This window comes from Schistocerca piceifrons, chromosome 7 (assembly GCF_021461385.2).
Source record: "Schistocerca piceifrons isolate TAMUIC-IGC-003096 chromosome 7, iqSchPice1.1, whole genome shotgun sequence".
Taxonomy (NCBI): Eukaryota; Metazoa; Arthropoda; class Insecta; order Orthoptera; family Acrididae; genus Schistocerca; species Schistocerca piceifrons.
In genome coordinates this window covers 492,958,613-492,977,362 of record NC_060144.1, presented here as the reverse complement: position 1 = coordinate 492,977,362, position 18,750 = coordinate 492,958,613, and the positions used below count along the sequence as shown (strand labels likewise).

At 41.8% G+C, this 18,750-nt stretch overlaps 1 protein-coding gene across 1 annotated transcript in view; it reads left to right on the top strand.

Moving 5' to 3' along the window:
• The first annotated feature begins 11,201 nt into the window (after positions 1–11,201).
• Positions 11,202–18,750, top strand: part of LOC124805180 (soluble guanylate cyclase 88E) — a 352,299-nt gene continuing 344,750 nt past the window's right edge. Inside the window, exon 1 of the mRNA XM_047265670.1 lies at positions 11,202–11,295. The gene's annotated coding sequence lies outside the window, so the exon portion shown is untranslated. The remainder of the gene's footprint in view (positions 11,296–18,750) is intronic.

Below are 18,750 nucleotides of genomic sequence, written 5' to 3'. Positions count from 1 at the left end.
GGAGTCATAATGCCGTTGTATGATCTCCTGAGGGAAGCTGACCAGCAGCTGTTGTAACTAGTCTTTGACATCCCGTATACTGGCATTCGAACGAAGTTGACCACCGAGCTGGTGCCACAGATGTTCTATTGAAAGTTCTTGCTGGCACCAGGAGTACTGCAACATCACGCAGAGAGTTCAGAGACACGTTCCATGTGTGAACGATCACTGTCCTTTCCAAAATGTCACCACGATACTGTTTGAACGAGAGTAACACATGCGATTACAGGATGTCTGTGACGTACCGTTGCGCTATCATAGTTCCCTAAATCACTACAAGCTGTGACCTGAATTCATACTCAATGGGATCGGCACACCATGACGCAAGGAGTAAAACTGCTGAGCCTGTCCAAAATATTGCAAGAATGGGACCTCTCCACAGGTCGCCGCCATATTCGCTGAGGATGATCAGCCAGGGTAGTGCAGAATTGTGATTCTCCACTCAACACAATGTGAGTTAGTCAACAGTAGTCTTCATGTTTTCTGGTAACGGCGCCACTCCGATCGAAACCATTTGTATTGTGGTGTTAACGAAAGTCTACGCATTGGAAGTTAACTGTCTAGTCCGGCAGATGCTAACGTTTGACCAACGAGGCGGGATGACACAGAATGTTGCAAGAAGTCAATTACTTTTTCTCAGGTGACAGGCGCAGATCGTAAGAGCTGCTTAGTGCAGAATACGGCGATCCTCAGGCTTGGTCGACTGGAGCCTTGGCGACGAGTATGCGTTCCAACATTGGACGATTATCATACCCGAAACATAGGACCATTTTCACACCGGAATTCTTCACAAATTTGGATTCGTGCGAGTCGACCAGCTGTCTAAATAGTGACCCACTATTAGACTCTTGTCAGATTCCGTCAGGTGAAGGTAATGCTGACTCTGTTAACCAGTGCGTCGAAGTTTCGTTGCCATCCAACCGTGTCTTCTGGATGCTTCCTTTTTTTGTGAGGAAGTCTACATTTCTGTTGCGACACTTCATTATTTTTAGAACTAGTTAATCTGAAGATGACGAGCTGTAATTCGTGTAAATATTGAGCAATTTAGACAACACTATCCGATGCTATGCCCGAGAACTTTTCAAACAGTTGTTACGTCAGGAAAGCCTCAAACACCACAGTAAATTCTACATTGGAGTACTTACATCTTAATACTATGGATTCAACTGATCTGTGTGTGCAACGTCGTGCCTTATACAGATCTATGGGTCTCCATGTTATGCATGGCATGTCAGGACTCAGCTTCGAATGGCTAGCTCAATACTTTTATGCAGTTCTTCCTTTATCTTGTCTTGAGTCGCATGGTACTTGATTATTCGCTATAATGTGTCGCCTGGCATGTTAGAACTGTTGCTGAACCACGCCCAATCCAGTGGCCCAAAAACTGTTCATCAAAGAACAACTTGCTTATACAGGGTGTTACAAAAAGGTACGGCCAAACATTCAGGAAACATTCTTCACACACAAAGAAAGAAAATGTGTTATGTCGACAGGTGTCCAGAAACGCTTACTTTCCATGTTAGAGCTCATTTTAGTACTTCAAATCACATTAATCATGGAATGGAAACACACAGCAACAGAACGTACCAGCGTGACTTCAAACACTTTGTTACAGGAAATGTTCAAAATGTCCTCCGTTAGCCAGGATACATGCATCCACCCTCCGTCGCATGGAATCCCTGATGCGCTGATAAAGCCCTGGAGAATGGCGTATTGTATCAGAGCCGTCCACAATACGAGCACGAAGAGTCTCTACATTTGGTACCGGAGTTGCGTAGACAAGAGCTTTCAAATGCCCCCATAAATGAAAGTCAAGAGGGTTGAGGTCAGGAGAGCGTGGAGGCCATGGAATTGGTCCGCCTCTACCAATCCATTGGTCACCGAATCTGTTGTTGAGAAGCGTACGAACACTTCGACTTAAATGTGCAGGAGCTTCATCGTGCATGAACCACATGTTGTGTCGTACTTGTAAAGGCACATGTTCTAGCAGCACAGGTAGAGTATCTCGTATGAAATCATGATAACGTGCTCCACTGAGCGTAGGTGGAAGAACATGGGCCCTTTCAAGACATAACCAACAATGCCTGCCCAAACGTTCACAGAAAATCTGTGTTGATGACGTGATTGCACAATTGCGTGCGGTTTCTCGTCATTCCATGCATGCTGATTGTGAAAATTTACAATTTGATCACGTTGGAATGATGCATCATCCGTAAAGAGAACATTTTCTCTGAAATGAGGATTGACACATTGTTGGATGAACCATTCGCAGAAGTGTACCCGTGGATGCCAATCAGCTGCTGATAGTGCCTGCACACGCTGTACATGGTACGGAAACAACTGGTTCTCCCGTAGCACTCTCCATACAGTGACGTGGTCAACGTTACCTTGTATGGCAGCAACATCTCTGACGCTGACATTAGGGTTATCATGAACTGCACGAAGAATTGCCTCGTCCATTACAGGTGTCCTCGTCGTTCTATGTCTTTCCCAGTCGCGAGTCATAGGCTGCAATGTTCCACGCTCCCTAAGACGCCGATCAATTGCTTCGAACGTCTTCCTGTCGGGACACCTTCGTTCTGGAAATCTGTCTCGATACAAACCTACCGCGCCACGGCTATCGCCCCGTGCTAATCCATACATCAAATGGGAATCTGTCAACTCCGCATTTGTAAACATTGCACTGACTGCAAAACCACGTTCGTGATCAACACTAACCTGTTGATGCTACGTACTGATGTGCTTGATGCTAGTACTGTAGAGCAATGAGTCGCATGTCAACACAAGCACCGAAGTCAACGTTACCTTCCTTCAATTGGGCTAATTGGCCGTGAATCGAGGAAGTACAGTACCTACTGACGAAACTAAAATGAACTCTAACATGGAAATTAAGCGTTTCCAGACACATGTCCACATAACATCTTTTCTTTATTTGCGTGTGAGGAATGTTTCCTGAAAGTTTGGCCATACCTTTTTGTAACACCCTGTATGAATAACAAAGTGTGCTGGAGCGATATGCTGCTGTAAGCACGATTTCCTTTTCTTGAAGTGCAGGTATTAATCACATTTAGGAACATTTACTAATAATAATTTTCCTTCAAAAAAGCATGAACCAAACAGGTACACTGATGACATCCCGGCCCATAATATAACGAGTAGCATGTTCCATTCCAATTTCTGCACGCAATGAGGATTTTCCTTTGACCAGGAAACCACACTATCCTATGAACTGCAATATATCGCACATTAATCAGAAAATAACACTTTTGAGCGAGGCACTGAATTTTGAAAGTATGGCAACAAAGCACGGCACGTTGCAACTCACAAATCCGTGTCGCTGTAAGATAAGACATTCAAAACATCGGTCTAAAGTCTTTTATTTTTCAAATTTTTTTAGACTGTCCATGCTGTGATGACCGGCACTTGAATTTCAGCTGCTATTTTGCGAATGGATACTGCTAACACGACTATTTATTTCACAAATTTTACGAAGTTAAGACAGAGACTTCTCGGACAACATGTACAATAAGTTGCCAAGATAACTCTAAAACCAAATACAAAATTTTCTACTGTTCAATTATGGCCGGCCACTGTAGCCGAGCGGCTCTAGGCGCTTCAGTCCGGAACCACGCGGCTGCTACGGTCGAAGGTTAGAATCCTGCCTCGGGCTTGGATGTGTGTGATGTCCTTAGGTTAGTTAGGTTTAACTAGTTCTAAGTCTAGGGGACTGATGACCTCAGATGTTAAGTCCCTTAGTGCTCAGAGCCATTTGAACCTTTTTGTTCAATTATGGTGCTTTTTTCAGAGGACAGTTACGCGTGCTTCTCAGTTAAATCTAATTAAACTGTTGTAACCGTAGGTGAAAATCCTCTACAGGGATGGCACAAGGATACACCGTGTTTACTGTAGTGGCTGGGAAATACCGTGGGATGAAAAGTGGAATCGAGCTAGGAGCCCCCTCTCTCTTTTGTCCCTTTTGCACATACCAAGTCTTTGAGTTAGGTTCAGAGATTGAGATTTATGGCCGGAAAATAGCTTCTACACGTGGAAGTTTTGACTCTAACGCCACATCAGTGTATGTTTTAGTTCTGAGCGCGTGTAACAATGTCTACAAAAAGTTGCCCTGCCTGAAATACTGTCTTGAACATGAAGTTTTAACCCACAAATTTTCATTTAGCACTGTCTGACTTTACAGGAACAAATTCACAGTGGTACATCTTACATTTAGCAACTTCTATGGCCATAACTGAATACTTAAACTGAATTTTAGTGATCAAATTACCCATCAGCAGAGTTAAATCAATTACAGCCCTCGGTCACAACAGTTTAAGCCTTTTCACCAGGTTTTGACACTTATATGAGTGCCTTCATCAGAAATTAAATATTGAAATTGGCCTATAACGTAAGTACAAAATTATGGGAAATTTTTTTTATAAAAGTGAAAGTACTGACTAATAGTATAAGAAAGAAACAGTACTTACATGTCACGCATAAGATAAATATCAAGCGATAAGGCTTTTGTCACAAAAATTTTTAAAAAAGCATACATGGAAGGCGAGCCACTACGGGCTGCTCATTCAAATGAAGCCACAGGCAGCAACAGACTGAGGCGCCCGCTTTAGCAACTACGGGCAGGTGAACATTACACCAAGAGTGCCATCTAGAAGCCGTAAATATAAGTAGGCTACTTAACATTCACCTGAAAGATCTTTTTTGAAATGACGTAAACCGATTATTACATTCAAAATAGTTGAATTTGACTCACATTGCTTATGAAACTGAATGCCTATACCTGTACTTAGTAGTTTCTTCTTTAGATCTTTATATTTAGAGGCATCCTTAGATGCTTGGGAAGGCAAAAATCTTAAAGTTTTAAATATGATTGCGTAGTCAGCGACCGTTTACAAATTAAAGTTAAAGCGATTACAGCCCTCGGTGATAAAATTTAAGGCTTTTGCCCAGGTTTCGACACTTCTATGAGTGCCTTCATCAGAAATTAAATATTCAAACTGGCCTATTTTCTTTCTTGTACTGATATTCAGTACTTACACTTTTATATAAAGGTTTCTTTCTTGTACTGCTAGTCAGTACTTACACTTTTATATAAAAATTCATCCCATAATTTTGTAATTATGTTATAGGCCAATTTGAATATTTCATTTCTGATGAAGGCACTCACAGAAGTGTCGAAACCAGGACAAATGACTTAAATTCTGTGACCGAGGGCTGTAATTGTTTTAACGTTAATTTGTAAACCACCTCTGACCGCGCAGCCAAGTTTAGAACTTTACCAATAAGCAGGTTTATAATAGGATTCACGAAATGCGTTAATCTTTATATACAAAAATTCAGCCTGCGTATGCTTGTCCTAGCAATACTCGAAAAGCAGTCGGTCGATTGACTTTAAATTTTGACACAGCATTTAATTCAAATAAGCACGTCTTTTTACATAGCTGCTGGAGTCCCATATGACGTATAATTATATATGTATCATGTGACACAATGTTGCATTCGAAGACACTTGTCTTTTTCTATATCTATCTTTAAATATATATGATATATAAAGAAATACGTAATATAGATATTCGTGAGTCAGTTAGGTTTTTAGTTAATGAGTTCACTCATAAGTAAAAAGGATGTTTGGTTAGTTAATTAGCTACTCAGATGATTTGTTTGATAATTAAAAGTTGTTTGGCCTCATGACGACGAAACAAACTTATCCGAATCTGCGGAAAAAATTAATACAGTATTTGGGTCAACATTTGTAAAACTCTAATTCCTCTCTCTCAAACCCCACCCTATGGGGAAAGAGGGAGAGTTTTAGTTTTAGCGAATCAAAATTTATGAAGTATATAAGTATTTTTTATTTATCCGTAACCATTTTCCACGCAAAAATGAGAACATGGATTTTCTTGAATTACAGCGCCAACTGCCAAGAATCAAAACAAATGTTTAAGACAAACTGTACGTAGTTTTTTTTATGTAGAAACTGATTCTGCAATAAAAATGGGGATTCCCATTGGAAATTTTAAAGTAGCCTCCCGCCCCACTCCCAGGGCTAATTTAGCACCAGCAGATGACCCCCTCGAAAATAATCAATTTTGGATTCTACACATTTTTTCGTATGAAGCATGTCTTTCGAGTTATTCTGGTTCGTCAAATTAAAATTTTCACCCTGTTTAGGGGAAAGGTGTTACCAAAAATCTGGAAAAATTCTTGACTAATTTATTTCAGATTTTTGCGCGATACTCTAATAAACATCCAGACGGACAAAGACTATATGTCTTAATACATATAATATATAAATATACATGAAAAATATATAAAGCGGAAACATTATTACGAAAAAATTTTACACGTTACTCTAATAAACATTTGGACGAAAACAGGATACATTATTAAACATATTTGCATACAAACCAAGAGACAAACTGTTTCTCACACAAAAATTCTTTCTCATTACACATATTTTTAAACATGAATTGTGTACACAGCAATGTGCTGGTTTGTTTTCTTCCCCACAGGTAATTTTGCTGCAGATAATCTGTATTTATATAGCTTGCCAGCTTAGATAGAATCCTACAACTCATTCTGAATTTGCAATAACAGTGAACAAGGCTTTACGTCAGAGGGGGAGGGTAGGAGCAAGAGGAGATGGGTGGGAGAAAATGGACATAGATAGCGGAAAGGAGGAGACGGACAGAAACAGGGCGGAGAAAGAGATAATTGTTGGAGCACTAAAGCGCTGTATCAATATGTATGTAAAGGCCACTCACAGATTCGTGGTTTTGGGTTTTTGGTGCTCGGTTCCTATTTGGGCCAGTAACATGGGACAAAAAATTTTTGGTTTTAGCCTGGACTAGTGGCCATTTGTATAGCCATTCGAGCATCTTACTATGGCTATGTTACAGTATGTTACGCAAGGTTTGAACGACAAATCGGAGGTGCGCCCAGGTCAGTTGTGATAGTCGATTAATTCCTTTTGAAATCAAGTGGACTGAAATTAATGCTGATGTAATGGCATCATTTGTATGTCCACATTCCGGATTTTACGTGCAAAGGCGGTAACCCATATATGGACTGGTGCAAGACTGATGGTTCAGATTAGGTCCACTGGTGTTTGCGACCTAGGTCTAGGATAACTTTTAACTGTTTGAAAAAACCTTGCTTGATTTTAGATGCGAAGAACGTTTTGTGGAAGTTTTTTGAAGTGCGCCACTTTTTTGTTTCAGGCGTGTGCGAATCGGGTCAGACTTTGTAAGAAGTCAGACAAATGCATGTAATTAATGGTCGTCGTGTTGTTTTGTGAAAGCTTGATCCGTTGCCACGATACAGCCGGCTAAATTTGCATATAAATCGCACCTAAACTTCGGTTTTACGCGAACTGCACGTGCTGAGACGATTTGAAGTGATATAGATGAAAATAATAAATATATTCTTACGTAGTTATAAGAAACGTTTGCAAAAATCTTTCGTCGTTCGCTCCAAAAAATCACGCGTTCCCACACGAAACAGTGTTTCGTAGAAATGCGTAGCATTTTAAGCATTGCATTTGGATATAATTTTAAAAATGTTATTACAGTTGATTATCGTTTCGTTGTTTATACGTAAAAGATTTTATTCACCAGTGGCTTAAAATCTTTGGACGTGCAGAACAACACATGTACCAAAGCAGATTTGTGCTGAGCCCTTTACAAAATGATCTACTGTTTGATCGAGTATTTAAAATTTTTTCCATGACCACACAGAAAATTAAACTAACCCAAAAATTACCATAAGAATTGTCAGAAGAAAGGTCACCTTATTTCTAACCAATAGAAAATATTTTAATGCATTTCCCTCAAAAACCTCTATGCTGTTTTGCAGAAAATTTATTTTTGGGCAAAACAAGCTTAATTCGTCAATTTCCGTACAGGACTGAAAACTTTATAGTATTGTGCTTTGCATACACTGTTTTGCAGAATGCTACTTATTTCAGCCAACCATAGTCATACTTAATTTGGTTTGGTTGTTGCAACATTTTGCTCTTAAATTATACACGTGAGTTTCCTAATTCCCAGTTTTTAATATTGCATACTTTAAATAAACAATGACAAGAATTGTAAGGTATGAGGTAATAACAAGATGTGTGATTTTCAGTAGTTTATTATTTGTTGCATGAATCATTCATCTTGCAGTTACGAGTAGTAAGCTTTTAAGTTTATCTGCTTAATATAAACTATTTGCATATATTATTGTCATAAACTTCACACTGTATTTAATATTTCGTTTGGTAAGGCATTTTTGTTTGTTGTTATTTTCTGCACTTTATTGAGCACATATGATTATTGTTTATATGGTCGCGTATACAGTCTCATGCTTATATGAATAAAACGTCTGTAACTATAAAACAAAAACATAAAAATTTCATCAAAATTAGAAACAAAAAAAAAATAGTAAAAAATAAGACATGAAAAATTAAACAAATAAAATACAAAACAAATCATCCTCCACGCGGTAGGCTACAAACATACCAGTTATGTAACTGTAGAGGAATCAGAAGATCGATGCCCATCTCAGACAACATGGATCCAAATATGATTTTAAAAAATCTATACCGGATCCGCCGTCGCTGAAGTCAACAAAAATCTACATCGGTTGCTGGACCATCGCGGTTTAACGTCAACGTTATGGTAGAGTAAAAGCTGGGAACCAGAATTAAAAGTGCTCGTGCCATAGCACAAAAAAGCGAATATAATCTGTCCAGAGTTAGGAACGTAAAAGAAGAAAACGAGCTTTCCGAAGTATGTAACAGGTTCAAAGATATTTAAATCACTACATCTTGACATATTCGCGCTTTTTTACGAGGTAACCCTACTTCCCTAGCGAACTGAGCACTCTTAGCTGCAACGTGTTGGCACACCTGCATTTTGCAATTTATAGGCTAAAGTCCCTGATCCTGTGTCCAAAATCCAAATATTCATCATCCACAGTAAAGAATATATAGTATCATATGGCTGAACAGCATACGTGTAATAGCTAAAAAAGTATATCTGAGGGTGGATTTGTTCCTGGGGGACGCTCAAACAATTTTTTGAATTTCTGCGTAGAGGGTTGGTTTCTTTCCTAATGGGACCATTCCCTCCCCAAAGCCATACCCTGTTTCAAATACAGTGAAGGATGTAATAACAAATAGAAACAAATCAATGTGCTTCTTGGGAGTGTTGTGAATCAACAATAGGAAGCATCAGATAGTTCGCGCGCATCTATAAGAGGAAGTATCCCAGAGTGGCCATGCAAGCATCCTAACACATTGTGTCATAATGCACATGACAAAAGCCTTCTTGTATGATATAATGGCATGTATCATTTTATACGACATGACACTATGCATAACGTTCCTTTACTTGACACGATGCATGGCTACTAATAAGTAAAAATGTGTGAATATGTCAAAAATGTTTCAAGTTAAATGTCTTTGAAGCTTCCAGATAAGTCGAAAAGCTAGGTCCCTTCCTTTACATCCATAACTCTGCCGAGGACGTATTCACCTACTTTGTGCTGTGATAGGAGCATTTTCGATTCTGATAGGACGTATATCCAATTCCCACACAGTATACCAGCCTGACCATAGCTGAAAAGGGGGAGTGATGGTTTGGGGTCTCATTTCATTTCATAGCAGGACCCCATTGGTTGTCATCCGCTGCACCCTTCTAGCACAGTAGCACGATGACGATATTTTACGCCATTTTTGTTGCCCTTCATGCCACGTTATGCTGGGCTTACATTTCAGCAAGATAATGCCCGCCCGCAGACGATGAGTGCTTCTCCTGCTAGTCTTCGTGCTTGCCAAGCCGTATCTTGATAGCAAGGTCGCCGGATCTTTCCCTTATTGACAGTTGTTGGAGCAGTATGGGCAGAGCATTCCAGCCAGCTCCTGAATTTGTCGATCTAAGGCGCCATTTGGACATAATTTGACCCGATATCCCTCAGGAGTACATCAAACAGCTCCATCAGTCAGTGAAAAGCCGAATAACTGCTTATGTACGGACCAGAGGTGTATCAACGCGTAACTGATTTCCTCAATTTGTGAAGAATTTTCTTGAGAATAAATCATCAAAATTTTCTGAAATTGTAATAATTTATGTGACTGTACGCTTTCCCGGCGTAAACTATTGATGAAGATTTCTCCGGTCTTCAGCCGGGTGGTAGCGTTGATATCTCGCGACGTTTCGGGAAGTGTCATACTACTCATCTTCTGGCGAAGTCAGACTACCCATCTTCGCCAGAAGTATGACACTTCCCGAAACGTCGCGAGATATCAACGCTACCACCCGGCTGGAGACCCGAGAAATCTTCATCAATTGTAATAATATGTTTGTCTGAACATATACATGACATCTACCGATTTGCGGATAATTCCTTCGCGGTGCGTCCGTTTTTCTCGTATTGGAGTGTAATTCAAGAGCTACTGAACAGTTCACACGTGACCTCTTAGCAGCACAAAAAACGTAGCAAGTAAACCAGATACACAATAGGAAACAATTCTATACACGATATGAAACTCATGGTAAGCTAAAATAAAAGAGTAAGTTGTCTAAACTATTCGGATTGAATGACTGTTTGTATTCTGTACTGAAGCTTACGTCTACGGACCTACTAAGACAAGGAACTGGAGTGCTTCTGCTCGCAGAATTCACTGCAGTCTCGCTGCGTTTATCAGTGAAAAATTGAGTCAACTGATCCGCGACCACTACACTCCTGACTTGTTCACACGTTTCACCCGGAGTACCCTGCCTAGCGAGGAGTGATATATCGTAGTCAAAGCTCATGACTCCCCGAAAGCTTCAAAGACTACACCAGCTAACCAAACTGTTGACAGTTGATCCTTGATACACAATAACATCTTTGCATGGCTTAGGTGTAACTCATTTTCAAAAAAGGTAATAAACTAATAATAAATTGAATGTGCCCTTTAAGGCGACTTTCAACCAACCAGATATTGCGTAGTTCCCCAAGTCGTTGAAAAAGAAAGCTGAAATGGCTTCTCTAAAAGAACACAACTGATTTGCTTTCCCCGCCCCTGTGCTACGTTCCACGGGCTGCCTGCTTGCTTCCAGAGCGGCCGCCATGCCGGGGCGACGCCCGCCGCCGTCGCGTCGCAGCCTTGACGCCCCCGTAGCCGCTGCCGCCCCCACCGCCTCAGCCACGCCTCTCGCCCGTTGACAGCTGAAGACGCAGCCTCCCTCAGCCTCACTACAGCGCCGGACGCCCCAGGTCAGACCGCAGGAAAATGCTTCATCTCAGCCACATCCCTCCAACAGTCGTGTATGCGTGGTATCTGGTTGCCATTTCTAAATGTGTAGGTAAAGTGTAGCTCTACAACGTGCGTTTATACTTAGCATAGGCTATGTTATACGTACCCCCCCCCCCCCCCCCATGAACCATGGATCTTGCCGTTGGTGGGAGGCTTGCGTGCCTCAGCGATACAGGTAGCCGTACCGTAGGTGCAACCACAACGGAGGGGTATCTGTTGAGAGGCCAGACAAACGTGTGGTTCCTGAAGAGGGGCAGCAGCCTTTACAGTAGTTGCAGGGGCAACAGTCTGGATGATTGACTGATGTGGCCTTGTAACAATAACCAAAACGGCCTTGCTGTGCTGGTACTGCGAACGGCTGAAAGCAAGGGGAAACTACAGCCGTAACTTTTCCCGAGGGCATGCAGCTTTACTGTATGATTAAATGATGATGGCGTCCTCTTGGGTAAAATATTCCGGAGGTAAAATAGTCCCCCATTCGGATCTCCGGGCGGGGACTTCTCAAGAGGATGTCCTTATCAGGAGAAAGAAAACTGGCGTTCTACGGATCGGAGCGTGGAATGTCAGATCCCTTAATCGGGCAGGTAGGTTAGAAAATTTAAAAAGGGATATGGATAGGTTGAAGTTAGATATAGTGGGAATTAGTGAAGTTCGGTGGCAGGAGGAACAAGACTTCTTGTCAGGTGCCTACAGGGTTATAAACACAAAATCAAATAGGGGTAATGCAGGAGTAGGTTTAATAATGAATAGGAAAATAGGAATGCGGGTAAGCTACTACAAACACCATAGTGAACGCATTATTGTGGCCAAGATGGATACGAAGCCCACACCTACTACAGTAGTACAAGTTTATATGCCAACTAGCTCTGCAGATGACGAAGAAATTGAAGAAATGTATGATGAAATTAAAGAAATTATTCAGATTGTGAAGGGAGGCGAAAATTTAATAGTCATGGGTGACTGGAATTCGAGTGTAGGAAAAGGGAGAGAAGGAAACATAGTAGGTGAATATGGATTGGGGCTAAGAAATGAAAGAGGAAGCCGCCTGGTAGAATTTTGCACAGAGCATAACTTAATCATAGCTAACACTTGGTTCAAGAATCATAAAAGAAGGCTGTATACATGGAAGAACCCTGGAGATACTAAAAGGTATCAGATAGATTATATAATGGTAAGACAGAGATTTAGGAACCAGGTTTTAAATTGTAAGACATTTCCAGGGGCAGATGTGGACTCTGACCACAATCTATTGGTTATGACCTGTAGATTAAAACTGAAGAAACTGCAAAAAGGCGGGAATTTAAGGAGATGGGACCTGGATAAACTGAAAGAACCGGAGGTTGTACAGAGTTTCAGGGAGAGCATAAGGGAACAATTGACAGGAATGAGGGAAAGAAATACAGTAGAAGAAGAATGGGTAGCTTTGAGGGATCAAGTAGTCAAGGCAGCAGAGGATAAAGTAGGTAAAAAGACGAGGGCTAGTAGAAATCCTTGGGTAACAGAAGAAATATTGAATTTAATTGATGAAAGGGGAAAATATAAAAATGCAGTAAATGAAGCTGGCAAAAAGGAATACAAACGTCTCAAAAATGAGATCGACAGGAAGTGCAAAATGGCTAAGCAGGGATGGCTACAGGACAAATGTAAGGATGTAGAGGCCAATCTCACTAGGGGTAAGATAGATACTGCCTACAGGAAAATTAAAGAGACCTTTGCAGATAAGAGAACGACTTGTATGAATATCAAGAGCTCAGATGGAAACCCAGTTCTAAGCAAAGAAGGGAAAGCAGAAAGGTGGAAGGAGTATATAGAGGGTCTATACAAGGGCGATGTACTTGAGGACAATATTATGGAAATGGAAGAGGATGTAGATGAAGATGAAATGGGAGATATGATACTGCGTGACGAGTTTGACAGAGCACTGAAAGACCTGAGTCGAAACAAGGCCCCCGGAGTAGACAACATTCCATTGGAACTACTGACGGCCTTGGGAGAGCCAGTCCTGACAAAACTCTACCATCTGGTGAGCAAGATGTATGAAACAGGCGAAATACCCTCAGACTTCAAGATGAATATAATAATTCCAATCCCAAAGAAAGCTGGTGTTGACAGATGTGAAAATTACCGAACTATCAGTTTAATAAGTCACAGCTGCAAAATACTAACACGAATTCTTTACAGACGAATGGAAAAACTAGTAGAAGCCAACCTCGGGGAAGATCAGTTTGGATTCCGTAGAAACACTGGAACACGTGAGGCAATACTGACCATACGAGTTATCTTAGAAGAAAGATTAAGGAAAGGCAAACCTACGTTTCTAGCATTTGTAGACTTAGAGAAAGCTTTTGACAATGTTGACTGGAATACTCTCTTTCAAATTCTAAACGTGGCAGGGGTAAAATACAGGGAGCGAAAGGCTACTTACAATTTGTACAGAAACCAGATGGCAGTTATAAGAGTCGAGGGACATGAAAGGGAAGCAGTGGTTGGGAAGGGAGTAAGACAGGGTTGTAGCCTCTCCCCGATGTTGTTCAATCTGTATATTGAGCAAGCAGTAAAGGAAACAAAAGAAAAATTCGGAGTAGGTATTAAAATTCATGGAGAAGAAATAAAAACTTTGAGGTTCGCCGATGACATTGTAATTCTGTCAGAGACAGCAAAGGACTTGGAAGAGCAGTTGAATGGAATGGACAGTGTCTTGAAAGGAGGATATAAGATGAACATCAACAAAAGCAAAACAAGGATAATGGAATGTAGTCTAATTAAGTCGGGTGATGCTGAGGGAATTAGATTAGGAAATGAAACACTTAAAGTAGTAAAGGAGTTTTGCTATTTGGGGAGCAAAATAACTGATGATGGTCGAAGTAGAGAGGATATAAAATGTAGACTGGCAATGGCAAAGAAAGCGTTTCTGAAGAAGAGAAATTTGTTAACATCGAGTCAGATTTAAGTGTCAGGAAGTCATTTCTGAAAGTATTTGTATGGAGTGTAGCCATGTATGGAAGTGAAACATGGACAATAAATAGTTTGGACAGGAAGAGAATAGAAGCTTTCGAAATGTGGTGCTACAGAAGAATGCTGAAGATTAGATGGGTAGATCACATAACTAATGAGGAAGTATTGAATAGGATTGGGGAGAAGAGAAGTTTGTGGCACAACTTGACTAGAAGAAGGGATCAGTTGGTTGGATATGTTCTGAGGCATCAAGGGATCACCAATTTAGTATTGGAGGGCAGCGTGGAGGGTAAAAATCGTAGAGGGAGACCAAGAGATGAATACACTAAGCAGATTCAGAAGGATGTAGGTTGCAGTAGGTACTGGGAGATGAAAAAGTATGCACAGGATAGAGTAGCATGGAGGCTGCATCAAACCAGTCTCAGGACTGAAGACCACAACAACAACATGTTATACGTCGAACTTAGTTGGCCGTGATGTTCCATTTCCATTACCTGTATCGTCAACCTGTGTCCCATGTCCATTAGAAGGATGGGCTTTTACTAATAGGCTCTCGTCATTCCGTAATTAATATAGCTGCGCTTTTTCACGCCATGGATCACTTCCTTATCCTAATTTAATTTGCAGGGCCCTTATAACAGGGCAGTTCAATGAAATGTAGAGACAAATTTACTTACTTTCACTCAACCAAAATATCAGTCAAAACTAGCTGAGAACCATATGCTCTTCTACTTCCAAGTCAAGTTCCTCCTGCCGTTTTGCTTCCCTCACCCCCTATAATCTGATATCCTCAACCCACCCCATGTCCATCTACTCCTCTTTCCCTTCTCTCCTTCCCCCTCCGTATATCTCCTCCCTGCTCTTTCTCTTCATTTTCTCTCCCATGTCGCTGTCCATCTCCTCCTCTTCCCATCCTTTGTCAATCTCATCTTGCCGTTCCCTCACAGTCTATGTGCTCCTCCCCTTCTATCTCATCTCTGTCCATCTCCTCGTCTTTCCTGTCTCTGTCCATCTCCTCCTCTTTCCTTTCTCTGTCCAAATGCTCCTCTCCCCTCTCTGTCTCCATTTGCTCCTCTTCCCCATCTATGTCAGTCTTCTTCTCTCCCAGTAAGTTCACCTCTCCTCCTCCCCCTCTCTCCATTCATATGATCCCCCACCTCCATCCATCTCATATTTCCCTCTATCTCTCCTCAACCCCTCAAATCCCTACCTTTGTCCCCCCCACCAACCTGTCCATCTCTATGTCTTTGCTTTCTCTCTGCATCTGCTCCTCCCTCCTCTATCGATCTGCTCCTATCCCCTCTGTCCATCACCTTCTTCCCACACTCTCTATGCATCTTCCCCATCCACCTCTCTCCTAGTCACCCTTTCTAAGTCAATCTCCAGCTCCCCTCTATTTTCTCTCACCCCCCTCTAAGACCACTCCTTCTTCCCTCTGTCCATCACTGCCACTTTCCATTTTCTATCCATATCGTTCTCTCCTGCCTGTCTCGTCCTGTGCTCTTCCTCTGTTCATTTCCCCCTTCTATCTCTGTCCATATCCTCCTCTTTTCTTTCTCTGCCTGTCTTCTTCTCTTCCATTTCTCTGCTCATCTCCTCCTGTATCCATTTCCTCCTCTTCCCTTTCCCTGTCCTCCTCTTCCTCTTCCATCGTGGTCCATCTCTTCCTCCCCCTTTCTATCTATTCCTTTCTCTGTCCATCTTCTCCTCTTATCTTTCTTCATCCATTTCCTCGTCCCTGCCCCTCAGTCCATCTCGTCCTCTCCCTGTATATCTCCTCCTCTTCCCTTTCTGTTCATTTCTCCCTTCTTTCTGTCCATTTCCTCTTCCCAATTATCTGTGTCTATCTCCTCCCACCACCTCTTTATCTGTTCATCTTCTCCACAGTATTTACTTCCAGATAGTAAGTTGTGTATATAGCAAGTTTGGTTTAAATCGATCCAGGGATGCAAAAGAAGCTTTTTTCCCGTGGCTTTGCCCACAACGCACATATCACACACATTTAAGATACCTGACAAATTTGTACACTTAGTTCATCTGTATCACTAACGCATTTGGTCCCGCAGTTTCGTTTTCATGCAGCTTAATATTTATGCCGTCATCTCTACTGAACTATCTGTTGTACAGATACAATTTTGTAGGCATATTCAGCGGCGTATGCGGATACCGTCTGCAAAATGTATCGCGAACATACTTAATGGCAAAGAAGTAAGAAATTTAAGTGCCATGCGTGATGCGGCAGTTTCTCACGCATCCCACTGTTATGACGACGTATTTCCTAAACTACGTCTCGTGCAATGATATAATTTTGTTAGTACATGTGAACACTGTATGCAAAAAGCGTTGTGAATATGTCAACTGAAATGAGCAGAGGTAGTTAAACGGTGGAAACCTGCGCTGTATTCTCATTATCACGAGTAAACAGTCGGAATAATTACATCACGTCGCCTTCAATCTGCTGGTGGCATAATCAATCTGTTTCCGAGCTGCAATAACGGAGCGACAGATTTGTGAAATGGGACTTGTAATGTGGAATCAGGGAACATTCAGCACTCTCATAAATTCTGGACGCCAGATGCAATGTTACTTGGTGAATTATCGTGGATCCCGAGTTTCTAATAACGTAGCAGGTGTGCCGTTACCCCACTGAATTATGAGCTAATTCTTTGCCTGAGCAATGTATGAGTTTTATCAACAGCTCCATGAAGGTATATGTAGTTTGTACCCTAAAAGCCATGAAACTGTTTGTTACTTACAAGAATGGTGTGAAAATTAACCATTACATATAAAGAAAACTATGACTGTATTTTAAAATTGCATAGTTTTTTAATAAACATATAATTAAAAAAGTCAAAACGCGACTTGATCGCACACTTCCTAAGAGAAGCGGTTTTCGCACAAGTTCTGACGAGGTGGACACTTTTTCATTGTTAATCTCCTTCTCCACACGCTTTCATAATAAAACTGACAATTTTGTAGTCACTTAGTTTCAGAAAGCCACGCGTACTGATTATCTATAGGCAGGGTAAATAAAACTAGCGTAAAAAAAGCCACATAAAGGTCATAGAGATGTACTGCTGTCAGTGAAATCCAGAAAAGTTTATCCGCCTTGTGGTCTATTCCTCTGCACTAGCGGGCCGTGCAGCCATCATGGTCAGGAGAACGTGCTTAAATGGCTCTCATCAAAACACAGATATTTTCTACGTAAACTGAAAGTAGAGCGGGAGAAAGGAAAGGAAAGGGGTTACTGATATCAGCTACATCGGGACATTACGCAGAATCAGCGGAGACGAGTGAAAATGTGTGCCGGACCGGGATTCGAACATGGGATCTCCTTCTATATGAACCACTGTGCCATCCGGGACACAGCCTTATCGCAACTGTGCAGACTATATCGGCACGCCTCAAGGCTGACCCGCATTCCCAGTGAGCGCCGCCTATCCACAGTCCTCGTCCATTTCCTCCATACTCGCTACTCTGAGATTCCCGCAGAAGGTCGGACGGACTTGTGCATCCGCACCGAAGAAAGTGGATCCATTACCCGTCGAGGCGAATCAATTATGCCAATGCACACAATGCATTCCTACAGAAAGGTTTTTCTTGTACGGCCTGAGCTGTTTCCCACGGAGTACACGTCGCTTCCTCAGGGTCTGGGTGCGCCAACCTCGCCGATAACAGAGTGCCTGTCACAGCAGACAGCGCTGTCGGCAGGATGATATTCTGCTACGCAAGGTCACGTGCCCTAGCAGCGAAACGCGGACATCCATTGCGCGCTACTGTTTAGGACACCGCCAGGCCGTGCGAAGGCAGTTACGTCCTACGCGTCAAGTCGGCAGTACCAGGAGTTCCGTCCAGACGCACCAGTCATTCAGTTCTAGCGACACCAGTTGGCAGTATCAAGAGTTTCGCCTCAGCGCTCCAAGCCGGAAAAACCAGCCCAGTTCTTCGTGGTCTTCACGTCAACCGTCACACGCCGTGTGCTCCTCCTCAGTAGCGTCCCAGGTCTTCATGCGGCCGCCAACTTCGAATTTGGGGTTCGTCGTGTACGCACATCAGCGACAATGTCATAGGGGAGACCTTTCTGTTGCATTTAGATGTGTGGAGATTCAACCAAGGACATTATAATTGAATTTTAGCTTTGTTAGTAATCAGTTATTCTTTTAAAATGTCTTCGATCTCTCCTCAGTACAAGGATACTTCACAAAGTTTTCCCACCGTTCATTAAACACGTTATTGACTGCAGAGGGAAGTTCTTGATGAAATGAAACATTTTATAAACCTACCCGAAAGATACAGCAGAATTTTAAGTCAGTCAAGGATGCTCCACAACCACTAGAAAAAGCAGAATACCATATATTTGAAGAGATCTCTGAAACTATGTCGCTATTACAAAAGAACGGCGGAAAAAACGAATAGAACAACATAAGTGCAACTATGAGAGGGGAGAAAGACATTGAGCA